Here is a 17,822-nt window from a genome sequence, read left to right on the forward strand (position 1 = left end):
TTCAAAGAAACAGAATGCCTGGTTGAATTCACCATACAATAAAACGAGGTGCATCGCGAATAAAAGAGCTCTCTGCTGCTCACTTGCATTCGTTTAGTTGGCAAGAACGCGTTTCCTCAATACTTCATGTTTAGATAATGCCAGATTGTTGACAAACACACTGCTCAAACATGTTAAAATTCTACAAAACCAGTTGAAACAAATGGATTGAACACTTCAACTAAAAGTGTGTGTGAAACCCCTTTAAATACAATACATAAAACTACAATATTTATAATTTAAGGGCCTACATTTGGACACATCGAGAGATTTATCTTTAAAAGTATTTCGCCTTTGCCTGGTCATCAGGCTCACTCTCCATATGAAAGACAGAACATTTAACACCTCCTGAACCCCCCAACCCCCCACAGGCTATCTGAGTTTGAGACCGACTTAAAACAAAGAGAAGTCGCAATTCACACTTAATTCTAGACATTAGCATTAGGCTAGTAAAGTGTTGATAATGAAAGAATTTAATTATTTAGGCTACATGTAGGCTAGTAGGCTAATATTTCTGTCATAAAAGTTTATTACTAAACATTTAATTATTTCAATAATTGAAGAAATAAAACGCTACCTCGGTTGCAGCTTTTTCCAAGCAAACCTACAAACGCATGTTCATTTGTTTAAACGCATGCTCATTTGTTGTCATGAATACAATGTTCAACTCAATGTTAAATTCCACGGGGATCTTTGGATCCTTACAACCAGGGTGCATGCGATTTGTGAATTATTATTATTTTTTCCGAACCACAGTGCTTCGTGCTGCTGCTAAACTAAATAACATTTATAGAATAATTATGAACTTGAATGAAACAATATCGCAACATTTCGACAAATGAATTATCTGATCTGTTTTTACAATTTAATTCAGGGCGATTTAGCCTAGACTACATTTAATTATAGCGAGATTTTCACCCTTGTCCGTTCATCATTGGGACGCGCTCACATAGCTAGTTTGAGTAGATCCTATGCACCTCTCGGTTTCATACGGATTACCTAATCAGATAACATTTATTAAATATTTAGACATTTAAAGGCTTTAGACATAGCCGATTTCTTATCGTGACTGAGCTGAGGAAAGTGTCTTTCGGTTCATTTTTGTGACGCGCAGTTCCCGGAGACAGAGACGACAGATACACTTTTGTCGTTAGCCTAATATGAATAAAAGTTTACAGTTATGAACGATGTAGGCTACTCTACTCTGATCTGTAGGCTACACAGTAAAAAACGTTGGGTTATTTGTGTAACCCAACCGTTGGGTTACACATATTGGGTCAATATGTTGGGTTATCTTAAAATTTATTGGGTCATTTGTTTATGTCGTTGGTTTATTTTTAGTTATAACCTAACCGTTGGGTTAAATAACCTACGGTTTCCGCAGCGACAGTTCAAATTTTAACGGTCCAGTGACAGACAGTCAACACAGAAGCTGCTGCTGCATCTTGATTATAAAAGGTAAGTCATATCGTTTTTATATACGTATAACATTAAGTATTGTATATTGAGACGTTGAATATAATTACTCTAAAACTGAATTTTATATTTTAAAAAAACGAAGTTCCCCTTAGTCCGTTTTAATGATCTCCGGGAAGTGAGATCGATTGGAAATTAATCCTAGCTATCCCCGTTAGCTCGCTAGCAGAAATAAAATAATTAATTAAAAATTATACTAGTAAAACCATTTAGAGATGTACGTTACTACTACTGAGTTACCTACTACAATATTATACTAAGTAAGTTATGTCTAATCTGAAATCATAGCATTACGCCTGTTTTACGGTATTCGTGATAGCAAATTTAAGGGACTTTAGTGATGGTCTGTCACAGCTGAAGCAGTGCTCCAGACTGGTAATGTACTTTTTTCGTACAGGTGCGACTACAATTGTCACTAAATGCGGAACGAAAGAGCTCTGAACCGTACTAGTGCACGGACCATTTATCAGCTCGGCCTCGCGGCGCGAGCTCAGACATCGGTCACACGACACCACAACAGTGCGGTGAGAAGCCTTTGAATTCGCTGAAATCTCCGCGATGAAAGAAAGATGAAAAAGTGCAGATATTCCTAACAAAATTGAAGTGGAAAACATGAGAAACACTTTGTAACAAATAAACTATTAGTTCATGATTAGTTAAAGAAAGTTTGTTATGTTTTCCAATACACAGATTACCTTGATTTACTGTAGTAACAAGTTTTTAAGGACTAGTTTACTTTTTTGAAAATATTTCTTTTTTTTCTGATTCATTCTAACACAGGAAGGAGTAAATTAAAGTTTTACGCTACTGGATGACAATGGTTCTCAACTTTGGTCCTGGACAGTGTACAATAGTACACATTTTGGATGTCTTCCTTATCTGGCACCGGTCTTGGAGTCCCTCTACTAACAAGCTGGTAAGTTGAATAATGATTAGAGATACCAAATGTGCAGTGCTGGGGCTACTACAGATCCAGGTACAGATAATTACTTATGTTTTTTTTTTCCAGCTGTCTTCACTTATTTTAATACAGTATGTTTTAATTTCAATAGAGTCTGAGCTGTCTGATGACTGACAATGTTTGAGTGGCAAAAGAAAAGCAAGAAGTCCTCACAGCCAAGTCGAGGAGTTCATGAGAGACACACAACACCTCAACAAACTGCAGTGCATGGAATTGATCCTCTGGAACAAAAACTACCGAAGAAATCATTAGAGAACATCCTAGACTTCACAATTTTCTTGGAATGGTGAGTTTAATGAAGTTCAGTACAGAGGGTATGCGCGTGACGTAGTAGTGGGAAGTTCGGATAATTTTACTGACTTGGATCTTTAAATCTCGTTCATAAAAATGAACAAATCTTTTTTCAAGTCATTTCGTTCATTTCATATTTATTTAAATGTTATGTCAATAGCCAAATTCCCCAAACACATCAAATGTTGATCACATTTAGAATAAGAAAAAAAATTGCAATGCAAGGAAGAGGCCAAATTATGAGAAACAGAAACGATTAAAGGTCCTGTTCTTCGTGATCCCATTTTTCAAACTTTAGTTTGTGTGTAATGTTGCTGTTAGAGCATAAATAATACCTGTAAAATGATAAAGCTCAAAGTTCAGTGCCAAGTGAGATATTTTATTTAACAGAAGTCCCCTTTCAAAGTCAACAGTGAACGGCTTGTTTGGACTACTTCCCTCTACTTCCTGCTTTTAATGACGTCACTAGAACAGTTTTTTGACTAACCTCCGCCCACAGGAATACACAAAAAAAGGGGGCGTGGTCTTGTTGCGCTCCCACGGAGAAGAGGAAGAGTTGCGTTTGTAGAGTGTGTTTGTCGCCATGTCGTCGAGACGCTGATATTTTCTTCCCGGAGTCAAATCACCTTTGTTTGGCCTTCCCAGGGGCGCTGTACTTAGAGATCAATGTGATCATCTATGTTCTTTGGGTCTGATTCCGGCTCAAATTGAATTTAAATTAAAGACATGTTTACAATAACACTGAGAGCATGCATCTCCACGTTATGGTTAGAGGCGTGACCTTTCCGGGCAACGTGCGCTAAGCTGCTGTCGAATCACAACACAGGAACCGCTGCACAATCAGAACTCGTTATGTATTTCTGAAGGAGGGACTTCATAGAGCAAGGAAGTTATCAGCCCGTTTTTAGGACAGTGAAAACAGCGCTATACAGATAAGGAAATTGTGTGAAAAATACTGTTTTTTTTTTTTACACGCGAAACATGAACACATATTATATTGCACACTGTAAACACAATCAAAGCTTCAAAAACACAGGAAAAACGGGACCTTTAATTGATTTATCTGGGTCTTCAGGCTATGCAGTCTGTTAGTTTACCTCAACTCCCAATCTAAGCCGTTAAAACATTAGTAACTCATTTATGGTCCAGCGCTGTCATGTGACAAAAGAATGAAAGACTCAGAAGAATCAGACCCGAAGACTCGAGAGGTGAACTAATCCATTCTCTTTCCGGTACTGACAGCATAGCCTCTATGAGACTGACAGGAAGAACGAAATATGAATATCCATGATCACTGGATCTTTGATAAGTTGTAAGGAACACTATATCGAGTCCAACCTTTAGTTTAAACTGATAATCATTTGTTTTACTCACGTTTTCGCAGTTACCCCTATTAAATCCAGTCATGCAGCAGCTCTTCGGCGGGAAAGTGACGTCAGTGCATACCCTCTATAGGGAAGGAGTGTCTTATTTTGGAAAATTGTTTTGGCTGTGTCTAAGTGCATATGAAATTAGGTTGACACACGTGTGGTATAGTTGAAAACTGGAATTTTTTTTTTCTTTTTTCTTTTTTCTTGTCTTTCAAAGATGATCCCGGAGAAATGGCCTGACATCCTGCCATCATCGCCATACCTCACAAATGGAAAAATGGTGTGTCCAACATATGCTGAAATGAAGTGCAGCTTTTTGACATTAAGCCTGTAAGTAAAAGCAACACTATCAAATCAACTTTGATAAATTACACTGCTCTTCGGCTTATGTTCGTCCTCTTCTTCTTTTCTTCAATGATTCCGCTTGTTAATGGGATTGTTCATCCAAAATTGCTCGCCCTCATGTCGTTCTAAACCTGTAAGACTTTCTCTCATCTTAGGATCACAAAAGAAGATCTTTTAGATGAAATCTAAGAGATTTCTGTCCCTCCATTGACAATCTACACAAGTACCGCTTTCAAGCCCCAGAAAGGTAGTAAAGACTTCATTAAAGTAATCCAAGTGACTCCAGTGGTTTAATCTTAATTTTAAATTATGTTTAAGGGATAGAATATACTCATGTCACTTCATAAAATTGAGGTTAAACCACTGGAGTAACATGTATTACCTTTATGATGTGTTTGCTACCTTTCTGGGGATTATAAGTGATAGTTGTGTAGCTGTCAATGGAGGGACAGAAATCTGTAAGACTCATCAAAAAGATCTTTATTTGTGTTCCGAAGATGAACAAAAGTCTTACAGGTTTGGAATGACAAGAGGGCGAGTAATTAATGACAGAATTTACATTTTTGGGTGAACTAATCCTTTAACGGCAGGTGTAATGACTAATTAGAGTGACCATAATTTAATTCAATACAGCACTGCTTTGATGTAACTTTTTCATAATTTAACACTGTTGATGTTGTCACAGTGCATGCCCAACTGAACATTATTTATTCTTTTAAGGATGGAGACAAGTGAGAAACAGTGAGACAAGCCCGGATCCACATGGCTTGATGCTTAATTGGGGACGAAGAGAACTCACAAGTTTTTATCATATTCAGTGTGGAAGCAGTTGAACAGAAGACTTTATTTCAAGCAATGGATGTGTTTCAAAAATGTTTTACATCTATGACAAACTACTTCAAGACCTCTGCACCCATTTTGGGAGTTTTTGTAGCATGCAAACTTTAATATATCTAGAGATATATCTGGAGGAGTTCCTGCCTCATTAAGAACTTTGATCATCATCATCATCATTAGGTCCAGTATTCAACATATGTATTTGTAGTTTTATTACTCAAGGTATGTTTACACTAACACATCAATGCATTCAGTGTACAGTGAAGAACTTTTAATAAAGTTGTGATTAGGATTTATTGTTATTAATTTGTGTATTCTTTCCATATTTGTATAGGTTATTGAATTAAATAGGTTATTAATGTGTAGTTCTTAATTTAGTGTTCATTTTGAATTTTTGTGTGCTGTATGCTGTACAATTGTATGTATGCTATGTGTATTTTTGTGTAGGTTTTGAATGTGTTCTGTTTGTACATATTTGCATAGGTTTTGAATTTATTATGTGTGTTGTATGTACAATTATGTATATTTACATTAAATCCTAGACTCCACAATACATAGTTTGTAATTGAAAAATATATTTGTTGAAACATATGTATTGTTTATACAAATAAACAATCTGTATTTGAAAACAATGTGTATTTTATTTATTAAAATATGGTCATAAATAAAAATAAATATTTAACTCAACTGTTGGGTTATTTTAACCCAACTGTATTTTAACCCAATGCATTGGGTTAAAATAACCCACAGTTGGGAAGGTGCTATACCAATCCACAGTTGGGTTATTCGTTGGGTTATTTTTAACCCAACATTTTTAAGTGAGTATGACTAAAAAACTGCGGAGTAGCCTATTAGGGCCTAAGTTATTTTAGCTGTCTGTTATGAGAAAAATAAATTCAAATGAACGCGCCGCCGCGTCTGTCGAACACTAATTAAACATGCCAGAATAAAACCCGACTTTAGAACAATGGATAGCGCCACTCGGCGTGGTGTGCCAAAACACTTAATTATAAACTTCAATATTTCATTCAAAATAATCTCAAAACGCTTTGTGACATTTTGAAAGCAGTGCATGCATTAAGGCCACTGGAACCGTGAACGTACTGTAACTCAAACTGGTTCTGATTTTATTGTTTGTCGTTTAAACGTGCCTATTGCATATCTTTATTTTATATATTTTATATGGTCTATTGGTGAAGTAATTTATAGCATTGATTACTGTGGAGGGAGGGGGGATTAAAATAATTAATCAGAAGCAGGGATGTTTAGACCAGAAGGAAATCCCCGTCCCCCTTGACAAATCGCACCTTGCTTAAAACCATGTTTTTACAAACTCTTTATAGGCTAGGAACCAAAAAAAAAAAAAAAAAAAAAGGCTATCCTGTATAAAAAAATGTTTTGTTTGTTTGATTGTCTGCATTAATAATAGGCTATGACATGCATTAATAGGCTAATATAAAATGTACAATAGTCTATGTATGTTCGGGATTTGAACCGGTGTCATCCAAATGATCGATACGTAAGTTCTACCACTCGGCCATGAATTTACTCACTGAGAAATGCCCGGTTTCTCCAGTCTTCTCCAGAGAAGCGCTCATCATTCGTCTCATTCCTCAATAGAATAGTAAACAAATAATCAGCTTCATTGCACCTAATTTATTTTTGTTTGTTATTTTTGTTATTATTATTTATTTATTTTTTATCACGCTGCTCCCAACGGGCAATAGGCTTATGTCGCCCACTGACGTCTAGGCGTAGGCTACAATATGAAATAAAGGCTATATTGTTCTCGTCTCTATTTTTAAATTATGATTCTATTTTTCTGTCCTAAACAATGTTCTATAGTAGCCTATTTCATCTGTTAATTGACATTAACCCCGCTTACATTTCAAAATACGGCAATAGCTGCTGTTTTGCACAATGTCCCTCTGCGCCACCTGGCGGTCATTTCGCGAATGACTTTGAAATGCGACTGGATTATTTTTACCGCGGTAGTTTTGCCGCGGTGGCTGGCGCGGCGGTAATAGGCATTCTGGTTGAGTACCATCTGTATGTTAGTAGATTTAGTAACAATAAATAAAATGCAAGTAAAACGCATGCTAAAAACAGAAATACATTATATGCACCATTGTTTGAAACTCAGAGAGTTCATGCATATCAAACACACAAGACTTCCGTATAGGACGCACCTTGTGTTTTCTCTCTAATAAGGAAGCATCAATTAACTACTGAGAAGGCCATATGCAAAACCAAAATGGGTGTATACCAATTAGTGCCAATTTTCAAACTACAATTGGTGTTTTTCAACCATTTTTCAAAAGACTTGCTAAAATCATGAGAGCCCACCCCTAAACCAAACCCCCAGTGTATTAGAGCAAATTAAGGTAACACAATTGAAAGTGCCCATCATGAACTGAAACGCCCCACTGATTGGGAAACACCCAGTAGTGTTTTGCACAGATACATGCCTGCAAGATCTTGTGCTCATAAACTAAAGGCGGGCATACACTGTGCGATTTTCGTCCGATTTTGAGACGAATTCTGACTCGTGCGACTCTTTTTCAGGTCGGGCCGATTTTCTGCTTTGTCGTGCTTCATGCGGCGTTTGTCGTGCAGTGTTCGTGCAGTGTGGGTAGACTGGGTACAGTTGAGACACTTTTTGCGTTTTGATTTTTCACACAAAAATAGATACTGAAAAGAAGTGAATTTCCACATGACATGCCACGTGACATTTCATTAGCTTGTAGACTAAGATATTATCAATCAATATTACCCATAAGTAGTTTATATTTTCCACAATTAGCTCATAAAAATAAGGTGCTTTTTGTCTCAACTTTGTCTCAACTGTACCCATATGTGGTACAGTTGAGACAGTACCATGGTACAGTTGAGACACCCATTTTTAATGAAGTAAAGGTAACTAACCGTCCATTGCAAATATAATAAATAAAGACAAATAAAGAAAATAACATTTGGGCAACATGTTTGTTTATTCATCCATTTAAATTTATTCATTTTATTTAAATTAGCACTGGTTAAAATGTATAAAAAAGGAACAAGATATTTCATGAACAGATATTGCAACAGTACAAATGGAAACATTCCAATAACAACACTAACAATAACAATGTCAAAAGTAACAGTAAACAACCAACAAAGGAAAAAATTGATTCATGTGTCACTTTCACAATGATGGCATGTGTAGCTGTCTCCGCCAAGGGTACACTCTACGTGTGACCACATGCTACACCTAGAGCAGGACACCCATTTCTCTCCCGACCGTGAACTTGAGAACCATTCGTCACACACCAGGCATTTTGTGTCTTCTGTGCTTTTCTTTCTTCTTTTTCCTCCTTCCTTTTTCTCTGTCATGATCTTCCTCTTCACCTTCATGGAGGATCTTCTTTTCTCCTCTTCAAGGGTCTCCTTTACAGGGGTATCAGTGAGAATTTCAGTGGTCCTTTTCCTCCGACATTGACCATTGGCCTTTCTGGGGCCAGCTTTTGGATGAGGCCTGACTACTTCAGGACTAAACTTTGGAACATGCTGGACCTGGTGAACATAAACACACACACACACACACACACACACACACACACACACACACACACACACACACACACACACACACACACACACACACAGGTATGAATATTTCATTTTCAGAATTGTATGTATAACACATTGCTTGAAAATTAAAACAATTTCTCTTACTTCCGTGATGATTTCCTCCTCTTGTAATGAAAGAGGAAATAAAGTCAGGGTTATTTCATTTACATTTACATTTTACATTTTACATTTAGTCATTTAGCAGACGCTTTTATCCAAAGCGACTTACAAATTAGGACTAAATTAAATGAGTCATCATGAAGAGGCAAAAACAACAACAACGCAAGAAGTGCTAGAGATGCGAAGTTCAGGCATTATTCAGAGTAGCATAAGCCCGATAAGTGAGGTTTTAAAGGGAAAGGTTTTTTTTTTTTTTATGAGGTGAAGTGCTCACGGAAGAGATGGGTTTTCAGCGGTTTCTTGAATGTTGCCAGGGATTCTGCATTCAGGATGAGGGTGGGGAGAGTGTTCCACCCGCATGGAACTGTGAATGAGAATGTTCTGGAAAGTGATTTTGTGGCTATCTGTGATGGAACCACGAGACGTCGCTCATTGACCGATCGTAGGCGTCTGGTGGGGATGTAGGCTCGTAGGAGTGAGTGAAAGTAGGAGGGAGCTGAGCCTGTGATAGATCTGTAAGCAAGCGTCAATACCTTGAACTTGATGCGAGCAGCGAGAGGTAGCCAGTGCAGAGAGATGAACAGAGGAGTGACGTGGGCCCTCTTGGGCTCGTTGAAGACAAGACGAGCTGCAGCATTCTGGATCATCTGTAGAGGTTTGGTTGCACATGCTGGAAGTCCGGCCAGAAGAGCATTGCAGTAATCAAGCCTAGAAATGACCAGGGTCTGGACGAGAAGTTGTGTTGCATGCTCAGTTAGGAAAAAGCAAACCTGAATGATCGAGCTGTCTTTGAAATGTGATCTGTGAAGGTCAGCTGGTCATCAAACGTTACTCCAAGATTTCTGACCGACCTTGATGGGGTGATTGATGATGAATCTAGCTGGATGGTGAAGTCGTGCTGTAGAGACGGATTGGCAGTGAGGACGAGAAGCTCAGTCTTTGCCAGGTTGAGCAGGTGATGTTCCTTCATCCATGTGGAGATGTCTGCCAGACAGCTTGAGACCCGTGCAGCTACTGTGGGATCATTTGGTTGAAATGAGAGGAGGAGCTGTGTGTCATCAGCATAGCAGTGGTAGGAAAAACTGTGTGCCTGTATGATGTGTCCCAGTGATGTAGTGTAGATGGAGAAGAGGAGGGGACCAAGAACTGAACCCTGGGGAACCCCTGTGGTCAGTTGATGTGCTCTGGATACCTCGCCTCTCCATGCAACCTTGAAAACCTACCTGTGAGATAGGACTCAAACCAGTGGAGTGAAGTTCCTGTGATGCCCAGTGATGAGAGGATCGACAAAAGGATCTGATGATTCACAGTGTCAAAGGCAGCAGACAGATCCAGGAGAATGAGGACTGAAGATTTGGAAGCAGCTTTTGCAATCCGTAGGGCTTCTGTGACCGACAGTAATGCAGTCTCAGTTGAATGCCCTTTCTTGAAGCCAGATTGGTTGATATCCAGCTGGTTGTTTAGAGACAAGAAGGATGTTACTTGGTTGAAAACAGCTCTTTCAAGTGTTTTCGCAAAGAATGGTAGGAGAGAGATAGGTCTGTAATTCTATACAAATGATGTGTTTAGTGTTGTTTTTTTAAGCAGTGGAGTAACCCGAGCCTGCTTGAATGCTGTAGGGAAGGTGCCAGTATGGAGGGATGAGTTGATAATGTGTGTGAGTGCTGGTAGAAGTGTGGGAGAGATGGCTTGTAGAAGGTGTGAGGGGATGGGGTCTAGAGGGCAGGTAGGATGACTGGAGAGGAGAAGTGTAGATACTTCTTCCTCGGTTAGCGGAGAAAAGGAGGGGAGAGGGTTATTGGCTGTGGAAGGGGTCGGTCTGGGTTCCTGTGTGTGAGGGGCTGAGAACTGACTGCTGATAGTTGTTGTTTTGTTGGTGAAGAAGTTCGCAAAATCATCAGCAATTAAAGAGGAGGTGGGTGGTGGTGGAGGTAGAGGTGGACAGAGGAGAGAGTTGAATGTCTTGAAGAGTAATCGTGTGTTGGAGGAGCTGTTGATCTTGTTGTGGAAGTATGAAGATTTTGCAGCATGACCATCAACAGAGAAGGGAGGAGAGATTTGTACATACTCAGGTCAGATGCGTCTTTTGATTTGCGCCATTTCCTCTCTGCTGCCCTGAGTTCGGTCCGGTGTTCACAAAGAACCTCAGACAACCAGGGGTAAGAGGGAGTAGCGCGTGCTGGCCTGGAGGAGAGAGGGCAGATATTGTCTAGAGAAGAGGTTAAAGTGGAGCATAAGTTATCCGTTGCGGTATTCACATCCAGAGATGAGAATTGTGAGGGTGGGGGAAGAGAAGCTGACACGGCAGAGGAAAGATGGGAGGGGGAAAGTGAGCGCAGGTTACGCCTGAAGGTGACTGGTGGTGGGGTTGGTGGTGCAGGGGTAGAGAGTTGTAGACTGAAAGTAATGAGGAAATGATCTGAAACATGGTCTCACCAAAATGTTGTCTGTGGTGCAGTTGCGTGTGTAAACCAGGTCCAGTTGGTTGCCTGATTTGTGAGTACCTGTGGTGATGAGTCGTTTGAGATCGAAAGAGGCTAGGAGAGAGGTGAAGTCTGTTGCATGTGGCTTTTCGAGATGAATGTTGAAGTCACCGAAGACTAGAAGTGGGGTGCCGTCCTCAGGGAAAGAGGACAGCAGCACATCCAGCTCCTCTACGAAGTTACCCAGCTGACCTGGGGGGTGATAAATGACTACAATATGGATCTTATTGGGAGTTGTAAGTGTGATAGCATGATATTCAAATGAGTTGTTGTTGCATAGAGAAGAGAGCGCTGAGTATTTCCAATTGTTAGAAACGAGAAGCCCTGTACCCCCACCCCTGCCAGACTGGCGAGGGGAGTGAGAGAAGGAGAAATTGCTAGAGAGAGCAGCGGGGGTTGCTGAGTCTTCTGGACGAATCCAGGTCTCAGTCAAGCCCAGGATACTGAGAGTAGAATGAAATGCAAAGGCTGGAATGAAGTCAGCTTTATTGACTGCTGACTGACAATTCCATAGACCCACGGAAAGAGAGAGAGGAGTGTGTGAGGATGGGAGAATGGGACGCAGATTAGCAGTATCGCGCTGCCTTTTGCGCGTGATGAAAGGGCGTTGCCGAGAGATAACAGGAATGTATTGAAAACACATGTTGATTAAGGTGAACAGTAAGATAAAAAGTGGGAAGGAAAAGGGACAAGGAGAGACTTGAGTGCCTTTCTGGTGTCCTTGCTCGGTGGACAAGTCTTCACACGAGGAGGCTGAACACAAGAGCTGAACGCTTCCGCGACAGCGCGCAAATTACATAGATATAATGCTTTCACCGCTTGAGTGAGGACAGCTGTCTCGGTCCGGCAATTAAGTCAATAAAGCGAAAATGGGGCAAATGGGGAAACTGCTAGGAGCAAATACTGAAATGCAATTAAACTGCAATAATAATTTTCACACGTGGCTGTTTCTTAATGTAGCAACGCGTCTAAATAAAATACAGAATTATGTGAAGTTAAAAATACAAAATAAGCAGAGAATCGAAGATAGGCTTACCTTGACTTAAATACAACACTGAAATAACAGGAGAACTGAGTATTCTAGAAAACCACTTGCGCGCTCTTGGCGTGCGTCTTCTGCTGACCGCTGGTCCTGAAGAAATTACCTGAAACTCCTCTATTTATATCTATTCTTACAGTTGCTGTCTCGGTCCGGCAATTAAGTCAATAAAGCGAAAATGGGGCAAATCGAAACTGCTAGGAGCAAATACTTAAATGCAATTAAACTGCAATAATAATGCAATTAAACAGCCCATTTCATGAAGACCCTCAGAATTTATAGTCATTGTTGGCCCTGTAAGAGCAACAAGAGCATCATCGGCAGACGGCCCAGGTGGTGTGAGGGCGGCGTTGGACGGCCCAGGTGGTGTGAGGGCGGCGTCGGACGGCACAGGTGGTGTGAGGACGGCGTCGGACGGCCCAGGTGGTGTGAGGGCGGCGTCGGATGGCCCAGGTGGTGTGAGGGCGGCGTCAGACGGCCCAGGTGGTGTGAGGGCGGCGTCGGACGGCACAGGTGGTGTGAGGGCGGCGGCAGACGGCCCAGGTGGTGTGAGGGCGGTGTCAGACGGCCCAGGTGATGTGAGGGTGGCGTCGGACGGCCCAGGTGGTGTGAGGGTGGCATCAGACGGCCCAGGGAGAGATTCATCTGGAGGGGGCCTGTCGGTCACTGAAGCTGGGAGAAAATCCTCTCCCTTGAAGATAAGTGGATTGAGCGGCCAGATCCCAGTACTCTTAAACCCCTTCTTTACATTCAGAGGTGACGCTGCCAGCAGTAAGATGTTGTTTAGCAACTGTGGCAGGTCATAGATGGTGATAGTTTGTCCAGGATTCTCACGGTGCCACTTGTCCATCTCCTCATTGAAGAACCTCTTTAACGGACCGTAGACAGACTTGTCAAGCGGCTGCAGATGGTGAGTGCAGTGTGGTGGAAATGAAAGCATAACCACACCATTGGCCCTACAGAAGTTTATAGCTTCTATTGAGATATGGGAGCTGTGATTATCCAACAGCAGCAAGACTTTGCTCTCCTCTTTTGCCCGGGTGTAGTGTACAAAATGCTGCAAGAAGACAACAAAGTCCTTCTCCATCATCCAGCCACTGCCATTGGCTGTGCCGATAGACCCCTCTGGGCTACCACGAATGAAATGCGGAAGGTATTTCTTCCGGGGAAAGACGAAATGGGGGGGAATAATGTTACCAAGAGCATTCCCTGCCAGTGCCATGGTATCAAGAACCCCCCTCTCAGCTGATGTTATGCTACCCACTCGTCTTTCCCCCTTCGTCGCAACAAGAAAGCCAGGTTTCTGGACCGTCACAAGCCCAGTCTCATCTACATTCCAGATATCTTTAGCCTGAAATCCATGTCTGCTGTAGACAGTTGTCAAATTTTTGAAGACCCCTGTCGTGGATATTTTTCTCTCAAACCTAATTACCTGGCTCTATCTTTTGGGTCTCGTCCTCAACGTCCCCACTCTATAGATCACCTGTAACTGACTACCTGGCTCTATCTTTTGGGTCTCGTTCCTGACGTCCCCACTCTATAGATCACCTGCTATTCTGACTCGTTTTCCCTAAACCTAACTATCTGGGGCGTCTGCACTCGACACCCACCTGATCTTAATATCTCTGGCGTCTGCACTCGACACCAATACCTTAATATCTCTGGCGTCTGCTCTCGACACCAATACCTTAAACTCTCTGCTCTTGCGTCTTCAGTCGACAACTGGCCGAGTTTCTAACTGACTTGCTTCCCTAAACTAGCTTCCTGCGCAGGAATAAATTGACAAACAGACCTGCAAATGTCCTTTAAATGCTTTAATCACGGCCAGGAGATCTTCCCGAGCAGTTCTCAGGGAATCTCTCCCAAGAAGCAAGGCCGGAGGATCTCAGACAAATTCCATTGAGAATCCCACCGAAAAATACATATACAACAGTTTTTATAGTATAGAGGTATGGCATAAATTTCATGCTGCATTACATAATTTCCCCACTATTTGATTGGTTCTTCATATGCAAACCCCTCTGTTACTAGGTAAAGCAAACTCTGATCTTGTGATTACTTATCACAAGGTTTTAATGATGACTTCATTTGTTCTAACAGACTGTCTAGTTTAACTTCCCAAAACTATGTTATTTTTACCCATAGACACATACTCAAAGTCACAAGTTTTTCCCCAAAGAGTTTGGAAACATTAAAAGCATATGAATGTTGTTCCTGCAAGAAAAACAAATGTTAGTTGATTAATTAAAATCCATCACACCCCACATTCACTTCATTTAAGTTTGTTGACCTGTACAAACTTGTAGCCTGAGGCCTTCTGATGGGGAGAATGGGGTGCCTCCGCATAAAGTTGGTAAACCAACTTGCACTTGCCTTGCCATTTTTAGTCCACTGCTCTGGAAAAGGCAATCTGTAAAAATCGGCCAATTCAAAAGCCAATTTGCGAATCTAACAATAAAGAAAAACAAAATTAGCTGATAATGCAGTTGTACTAAGATATCCCATGTATAATTTAATTATTTAAAGTTAAAGGCTGTTAAAAAACACATTCAGCCTACAGAAAATGTATGTGCAGCAAAACAATTGTTATGGATTTGTAATACTGGCTTATTTGTCATTGTGTCTAACCTGGTCTCTCCCTATTGTTGGTTTTTAGTGCATTCCTACCTCTTTAGGGGGTAGCCCATAATATAGGGCTGCCGCTGTCCTGATATAAGACACCAGGCTGAGCTCCTGGTCATAAGTTAGAACTGTTAGAAGCTCTTTTTCCCTACTGAGGGCAGCAGGCCTGGGCCCTCATCAGCAAGCTCTCACCTTTTCTTCACATATCGGGCCAGTGAAGCAACAGGAATCTGTAAATTCTCAGCTACCTTCCTAATTGATCTGCCCTCCTCTACCTCTTTTGAGGCCCTCTCTCACTGTAAAAAAATGCTGTAGTTTTTACAGCGAAATTCTACAGAAAATTATTGTTTTCTAATTCTACAAGTTATTACTGTAATTTGCAATGCATTATGGGTCAAAAGGAGTATTACAGTTGTTAACAGTAAACTTCCCTATCAACTGTAAATTAATTTACAGGTATGAAGTGTTGTCACTGTAGCTCATATGTTTTTACAACAATTTACTGTGATGTGGCTGTCACGGGACGGGAAAATGGTGAAGCGAGGATTCAAGTGCAGGAAGTAGGGTTTTAATAGACAATCAAAATAAAACAAAACTACAAACAAAACCTCCCTGTGGGGGGGGAAAACAAGACGGGTCTCAGGTAAAACATGAACACGAGGGAACATATATACAACGAACCAGCACAGGACTGCAAACACAGGGAGACTAAATAGGGAACAAACAAAAGAAGGGAGACTAAATAGGGAACAAACAAAAGAAGGTAACGAACAAAGCAGGTGGGAAAGATAAACCAATAATGAGATAACGAGATGGGAGGGGCTAGACAATTGACATGAGAGCACATGGCACAAGGAAAACAAGACAAGCCATGTGCTCACAACAACCCAGACAAGACACATGACAAACCCGACACTGTGACATAACCCCCCCTCTACGGAGCGGCTACCAGACGCTACAAGACCACAACACAAAACAAGAGTCCAGGGTGTGAGGTAGAACAGTAGGGCATCAGGGGAAGGAATGTGGCCAGGTCCATGGAAGGGAAACGGGGACAGGGAGTGACAGTCCTTCAGGCAGCCAGGGCGGAGATGACCATTCATCGGGCGGCCAGGGCGGAGCAGACTTTCCCTCGGGCGGCCAGGGAGGAGCAGACGGTCCCTCGGGCGGCCAGGGCGGAGCAGACGGTCCCTCGGGCGGCCACGGCGGAGACGGCCCCTCGGGCGGCCACGGCGGAGACGGCCCCTCGGGCGGCCACGGCGGAGACGGCCCCTCGGGCGGCCACGGCGGAGACGGCCCCTCGGGCGGCCACGGCGGAGACGGCCCCTCGGGCGGCCACGGCGGAGATGGCACCACCGGCTCGGGAACTGGAACTGGCACCACCGGCTCGGGAACTGGAACAGACACCACCGGCTCGGGAACTGGAACAGACACCACCGGCTCGGGAACTGGAACAGACACCACCGGCTCGGGAACTGGAACAGACACCACCGGCTCGGGAACTGGAACAGATACCACCGGCTCGGGAACAGACACCACCGGCTCGGGAACAGACACCACCGGCTCAGGAACAGACACCACCGGCTCAGGAACAGACACCACCGGCTCAGGAACAGACACCACCGGCTCAGGAACAGACACCACCGGCTCAGGAACAGACACCACCGGCTCAGGAAAAGACACCACCGGCTCAGGAACAGACACCACCGGCTCAGGAACAGACACCACCGGCTCAGGCTCAGGAACAGACACCACCGGCTCAGGCTCAGGAACAGACACCACCGGCTCAGGCTCAGGAACAGACACAGGTTCGACTGCGGCCATCTTGTCAGGGGACCCAGGCTCGGCAGGCGTGACGTGAACAGGCTCGGCGGCAGCCATCTTGTCCGAAGACACAGGCTCGGCAGGCGTGACGTGAACAGGCTCGGCGGCGGCCATCTGGTCCGAAGACACAGGCTCGGCAGGCGTGACGTGAACAGGTTCGGCGGCGGCCATCTTGTCCGAAGACACAGGCTCGGCAGGCGTGACGTGAACAGGCTCGGCGGAGGCCATCTTGTCCGAAGACACAGACCCGGCAGACGTGACGTGAACAGTCTCTGTGGCGGCCATCTTGTCCGAAGACACAGGCTCGGCAGACGTGACGTGAACAGTCTCTGGCTGGGCAGATGTGACGGATCGCTGGGGTGGTGCAGGCAGTGCGAGCAGCTCGGGTGAGGCCAGTAGAGCATGACACCTGGGCGGCGCGGGCAGAGCAAGACACCTGGGCGGTGCGGGCAGAGCAAGACGTCTGGGCGGCGCAGGCAGAGCAAGACGCCTGGGCGGTGCGTCAGGGACGGCAGTCACCTCCGGGATGGTCTCCGTGTTTGGAGCCACCGGACTCGGGACCACCGGACTCGGGACCACCAAAACAGTTACGGAGGGAGCCTTTCTCCTCCTCCTGTGTTTTGGGACCACCGGAACTGGGACCACCGGACTCGGGACAACCAGACTCGGGACCACCAGACTCGGGACCACCAGACTCGGGACCACCGGAACTGGAACCACCTTACTCGGGACCACCGGAACTGGGACCACCGGAACTGGGACGGGGATGGCCTCCGGGACAACAGCGGGCTGCCTAACAGGAGGAC

The 17,822-nt window shown here is 43.3% G+C and overlaps 1 long non-coding RNA gene across 1 annotated transcript; it reads left to right on the forward strand.

Annotated features, from left to right (window-relative positions):
• Positions 1-2,002: 2,002 nt before the first annotated feature.
• LOC308692753 lies at positions 2,003-5,944 on the forward strand. The gene is made up of 5 exons (XR_014030369.1): positions 2,003-2,039; positions 2,296-2,431; positions 2,568-2,762; positions 4,355-4,467; positions 5,203-5,944. It is a non-coding gene; the product is annotated as an uncharacterized lncRNA (long non-coding RNA).
• Positions 5,945-17,822: the final 11,878 nt, after the last annotated feature.

This window comes from Scardinius erythrophthalmus (assembly GCF_964197995.2).
Source record: "Scardinius erythrophthalmus genome assembly, chromosome: 6".
Taxonomy (NCBI): Eukaryota; Metazoa; Chordata; class Actinopteri; order Cypriniformes; family Leuciscidae; genus Scardinius; species Scardinius erythrophthalmus.